Source organism: Neoarius graeffei, chromosome 14, assembly GCF_027579695.1.
Source record: "Neoarius graeffei isolate fNeoGra1 chromosome 14, fNeoGra1.pri, whole genome shotgun sequence".
Classification (NCBI taxonomy): domain Eukaryota; kingdom Metazoa; phylum Chordata; class Actinopteri; order Siluriformes; family Ariidae; genus Neoarius; species Neoarius graeffei.
Window position 1 is genome coordinate 3529437 of NC_083582.1, and position 5815 is coordinate 3535251.

General features: G+C 44.0%; 1 pseudogene; it reads left to right on the top strand.

Moving 5' to 3' along the window:
- The first annotated feature begins 307 nt into the window (after positions 1 to 307).
- LOC132897887 (dual specificity phosphatase 29-like) lies at positions 308 to 3596 on the top strand (annotated as a pseudogene).
- The last annotated feature ends 2219 nt before the right edge of the window (positions 3597 to 5815 follow it).

Here is a 5815-nt window from a genome sequence, read left to right on the forward strand (position 1 = left end):
AGGCAGTATCAAACAGCAGAGCCGATAGAAAGGCAGTATCAGACACCAGAGCCGATAGAAAGGCAGTATCAAACAGCAGAGCCGATAGAAAGGCAGTATCAGACAGCAGAGCTGATAGAAAGGCAGTATCAAACAGCAGAGCCGATAGAGAGGCAGTATCAGACACCAGAGCCGATAGAGAGGCAGTATCAAACAGCAGAGCCGATAGAAAGGCAGTATCAGACAGCAGAGCCGATAGAAAGGCAGTATCAGACAGCAGAGCCGATAGAAAGGCAGTATCAGACAGCAGAGCCGATAGAAAGGCAGTATCAGACACCAGAGCCGATAGAAAGGCAGTATCAAACAGCAGAGCCGATAGGAACACAGATTGAAAGAGTCGGTTTGATACGAATATAGCAGTGCCACTAGGAATTCAGTCACTCTGACATTTACTCCTCCCATTCTGATATCTCCTCCCCCTTTTAATCATAACTTCTTCAGCTGTATTTTTTGCCTCCTGACATTCGTAACTCCTGCCACTTTATTTTGCTCCTCCTATTCTGAATGCAATCCCGCCCACTCTGAAGAAAACTGTCGCTGTTTGCTCCTCCCATTTTGAACACAAAGCCCACCCACGCTGAGTGTTTAATTGAGTCCACCACTAGAAGTTTCACCTTTCCCAACTCTGGAACACTCTCCTCGCAATCAGATATTAGCCCCGCCCACGCGGGTATTCATTACTCCACTGGGAAACTGAGCGACGTGTAGCACACCAGTGACAGGTGATGCATTAAAAACATTTAGTGAGGAGCTTCGACACTTTGACACTCAGTGGTCGTAACCTGCTCTGTGTAGCAGAAGGGGCGGGGCCAACAGGCAGTGACGCATTTTGGAGAAAAAATGAAAAGGTAAATGTTTAAAGGTGATATTTAGTAGTTCAGTAAGATGAGGCAGGGGACTGCAAAACATCATTACAGTTGATCCTTCTGCTCTGTGTTTAGCTCCTCCCACTCTCACTTCACTGGCTGAGCTTGAGCTTTAAATATATCTTGCTGACAGAAACAAGCTTGAAATCGTGTCGGTGCAACACACACACACACACACACACACACACCAGCTGGTTGTGAATGAGTGAAGGGTTCAACTAAAAGTGAACTAATGGATGGAGGCCCAGCGAATGAAAAAGCAGAGTCTGGGTATGAGACTCCAGCCACATGTATCCTACTGGACCTCTTGCTGAAAAGCCGCCGCCCTTTGGGCTCGTTTAACAAAGTATAGCCCAACATCATCTCTGATTCATAGGTAAAAAGCACTTATTAAACAAATGAAGCCAATTAACCACTCAAACGATGAGGCTAATGTTACTAACAAGTAGCTTTGACGCTAATGGCTCACAGTTTAGCATGATGCACTAAATAATTTTGTGTTCGTCAGACGTACAGAAACCGATCTAGCGCTGCTGAAGACTCGGAGAGTGGCTCATGTAGTGAATGCTGCACATGGCCCCATCTACATCAACACAAGCTCTGCCTTTTACTCCGACACTCACATCCAGTATCATGGTGTCGAGGCTCCAGACAGCAGAACCTTTGAGTTGTCAGTTTTCTTCCACACTACAGCTGACTTCATGTAAACGTCTCTCAGCCGGGACTGTAAGAACACCTCGTCAAGTGTGTGCTGATAAATCAGCCGGACCACACATGACAGTGTTGAATATTTACTGAAGTTAGCTTTAGAAAAAAAATGTGTGTTCGTTTATACACCGTGTCTTTAACATGTGTATATGTGATCTTCAGCAAGTAAGTGCTCAGGGAGTTAGCCACTCAGCTACGCTAATGTTAGCATACCTTATGCTGTACAAGCGACTCATGGTTGCCGAGGCAATCGAGGCTGTGCGAGGTTACCGGACCGTTCTGCCCAATGTTGGATTTCTGGAACAACTACAAGACCTGGATGCTAGATTTACTCTGCAGAGAAAAGACATAAAGACAGACAATGTTTTGTCTAAATTCACCTCTAAGTAGAGCTGTAATTAGAAGGTTTGTAGAGCTGCTCATACGGTTTGAACTGCTCAACATCAAACCCAGATTCTTGTTTCTATTTCTAGTCAGTCCCTTAAAGGTCCTGAGTGTTGGTGATCTACGCAATTTGAGATTTCTCCAACAGGAAGTTGGTTAATTTGAATATGACCACAAACTGTTAAACAGTTTGCTTCTTCGCCAACAAATTTTGTTGAATTACCATGAAATTTGGAAGAGAGCATCAGGAGATCAACCCCAGCAAAATGTTTCTCAGATTTATTATTATTTTTTTAAATATGATGGACAAATTGTCAATAACGCAACATGCAAGTGAACTTGACGGTTGCCAAACAGGAAGTGAAGGGATGTCTCGGCAATGCTGTAATAGATTTTGACAAAACGTTCTAGATGAGTAGATCACCTTATCTGAAGGGACTCGTCTAAACACCCTGTAGGGGGCGCTAAATGAATCAAACTGCTGATCATTTTTGTTCATGATTCTTCTATCTTTTGATTTCTCAGAAGGTGACAAGACTTTCGACACTTCAGAATAACGTATACAAACAAACGACATCATGATAAATCTTCCACATCAGGTATAACTTACAGAGTTCACCTGCAAATATATATATCTTGGAAATATTCTCACAGCAATCAGACCCTTACAGCAAAAACATCTAAACCATGACTTCAACTCATATTTCAACAAATAATCTCCATCACCAAATTACAGAAACATGCACTAACCCTAACACAACCTCTCCTTCAATGTAGAACCCAAACGATCACATCAACACAACACATTTCAACACAAACTCCAAAAACAACATCGTTTCTATAGTAACAGCGCATTCACAGGGATCGCCTCGTCATAAACGGATTAAAATAACGTGATGATAACTGCTGATTTTAGATTTGGGTCATATTATAATTTTAAAATCAAAATGAACAGATTTTGTTGTACACTCCCCGGCCACTTTAATAGGAACGTGTTGTTGGTTCTAAGATCCCTGTTCTTGGCTGCAGGAGTGGAACCCAGTGTGTTCTTCTGTTCTGCTGTTGCATGCTGAGATGCTTTTCTGCTCACCACGGTTGTAAAGAGTGATTATATGAGTTACTGTATCCTTCCTGGAAAAAAAAAATCTTGGACCAATCTGTCCATGTTCCTCTGACCCTGTCTTATCAACAAGGCGTTTGTTTCCACCCACAGAACTGTCGCTCACTCACTCAGTGTTTTTTGTTTTCCGCACCATTCTGTGTAAACTCTAGAGACTGTTGTGTGTGAAAACCCCAGGAGGAGATCAGCAGTTTCTGAAATACTCAAACCTCATACTCATCTGGCTCGAACCAACACCCATACCACAGTGAAAGAAAGAAAGAAAGAAAGAAAGAAAGAAAGAAAGAAAGAAAGAAAGAAAGAAAGTCACACTTCACTGTGAGATCACAGTTTTTCCCATTCGGATGTTTGAACATTGTGAACATTAACTGAAGCTCCTGATTTGTATCTGCGGGATTTGATGCATTGTGCTGGTGAGTGTATATTAAAATACTGTAAAGTAAATTATGAGCCACATATCTGGAAGGAGTCTCCAGTGTCACTGCTTTGTATCGCATATAAATAAAGCTGTTTCAGTCTTCAGGACTCCAGACCTCTTTAAGGGTGTATTCAGACCAGGATAGTTCGATAGTTCACTTGCTTTGGTCCGAACCAAATGTTTTTTTTATTTTTTCATTTTGGTGCGGTTCGCTTTCACACTGTACATTTTAGTAAGCGGACCAAAATCTGTCAACAAAGCCACGCGCCCTGAGGTCGTTCAGCTATTGGTCAGAGACGACACGCACACAAAGCGTTAAGTTCAAAAGTAGTCACGGAGGATAGCGCTGATGAGCGCACATCATGTTGTGACAGTTCTGGCTCTTCACGCAAGTCGCTAGTACCGCCACTTTTTGAAAGAATGTCCCTGATTTTAATGTAGGTCTGACGGAGTTTCTTCACTTTTAGCCGACATTGTTCTGGGGAGCGCGTGAACCCCTTCTCCTTCATTTTCTCACTGAATACAGCAAACACGTTGGCATTTTTGTGTGTTCTCTCCAAAAGCTCAGATATGTGGACATCTGCCCATATATCCACAAGGGTGCGCGTTTCTTCCTCGGCCCACGTTTGCCCCCTACTCATTTTTTGTACTCTGTAGTCTAGCCTGAATGACTGAACGACTGTTGTAAGGTTCCCTTGACAACCGAAACAGTGTTTGCACTTTGCGGTGGAGTGTCAAGACTCTGTTTCCCATAATGCTCGACAAACGACGGAAGCTCCCGAGGTACAAAAAAAGCAAAATTGTCGGATTAGGTCCGGTCTGCTTTCACACCTCCAAAAGGTCCGCACCAGGGTTCCTTTGGTCCGGACCGAGTCCGACCTTGCAGCTCGGTCTCGGTCCGCTTGTTTGGTCCGGACCAGAGTTCGGTGGTTTGTATTCAGACCAACCCAAAAGGTCCGGACCAAGGGAAATTTGGTTCGTTTGGTCGTTTGGTCCGGACCAAACAACGTAGGTGTGAATACGCCCTAAGACATGCTGATATAGAAAAATAATCGACTTTAATGTCGAAGTTCCTTGAGTTCTTCACATGACATCACAATATTGTTGATTATTTTCCTATTACAGCAGCTTTATTATTTATTTTTAAATATAGGAATGCATTTTTGATCGTTATTTTGCCACTGCTATAGCAAGTTCTGAGTGTTTGAAATATGCTCTGTAATATATCAGTCCATATGTCAAAGCAATGGCCGTAAACAAGATTCACTGAGACCTGTGCGAGACATCGTAGGACGGAAGTAAAACATACAGCGGAAATCAAAGTGACCAACATCTGCCAACGTTGTCAAAAGACGCGCACGCCCTCTTTCGAACGCTGACGTAATCCAGCCGGAAGTTTTCCCTGTGTCCGAAATCGCTCCCTACTCACTATATAGGGCACGATATAGTGGGGACGCCATGTTGTAGTGCGGTCCGAAACCTCAGTGAGGATTATGTGGGAAATGCGCTCAGTATAATATGTATTTATCACAAAAATACATCTCATCTCATCTCATTATCTGTAGCCGCTTTATCCTGTTCTACAGGGTCGCAGGCGAGCTGGAGCCTATCCCAGCTGACTACGGGCGAAAGGCGGGGTTCACCCTGGACAAGTCACCAGGTCATCACAGGGCTGACACATAGACACAGACAACCATTCACACTCACATTCACACCTACGGTCAATTTATAGTCACCAGTTAACCTAACCTGCATGTCTTTGGACTGTGGGGGAAACCGGAGCACCCGGAGGAAACCCACGCAGACACGGGGAGAACATGCAAACTCTGCACAGAAAGGCCCTCGCCGGCCCCGGGGCTCGAACCCGGACCTTCTTGCTGTGAGGCGACAGCGCTAACCACTACACCACCGTGCCGCCTACAAAAATACATGCCTATATTTATTATTTTGAAAACCCACCAGCCGCCTGATCTGGCACGTTTTAATTGTGAGACAGTAATGAAGTAAATACCAGCGTGACGACTCGTCCTTATCCTGTCGTCTTTCCAACTCTTCTCTGCTCCACGTTGGTTTGAAGTCATATGGAATAATCTCCATCACTGATGAAGCTGGCAAATCTCAAAATTAATCTGAATCGGAATGATATGGCGATCTGGCCGCTGTGTAAACAGTTTTCAAAATGGCGGTGCTGACACTTCACGTTTGAAGTCTTGCACAAGTCTTGTGAAGATCGCGCGGATAAGTGACGCCTGCCGTGGATGAGTCACGATATAAGGTTAA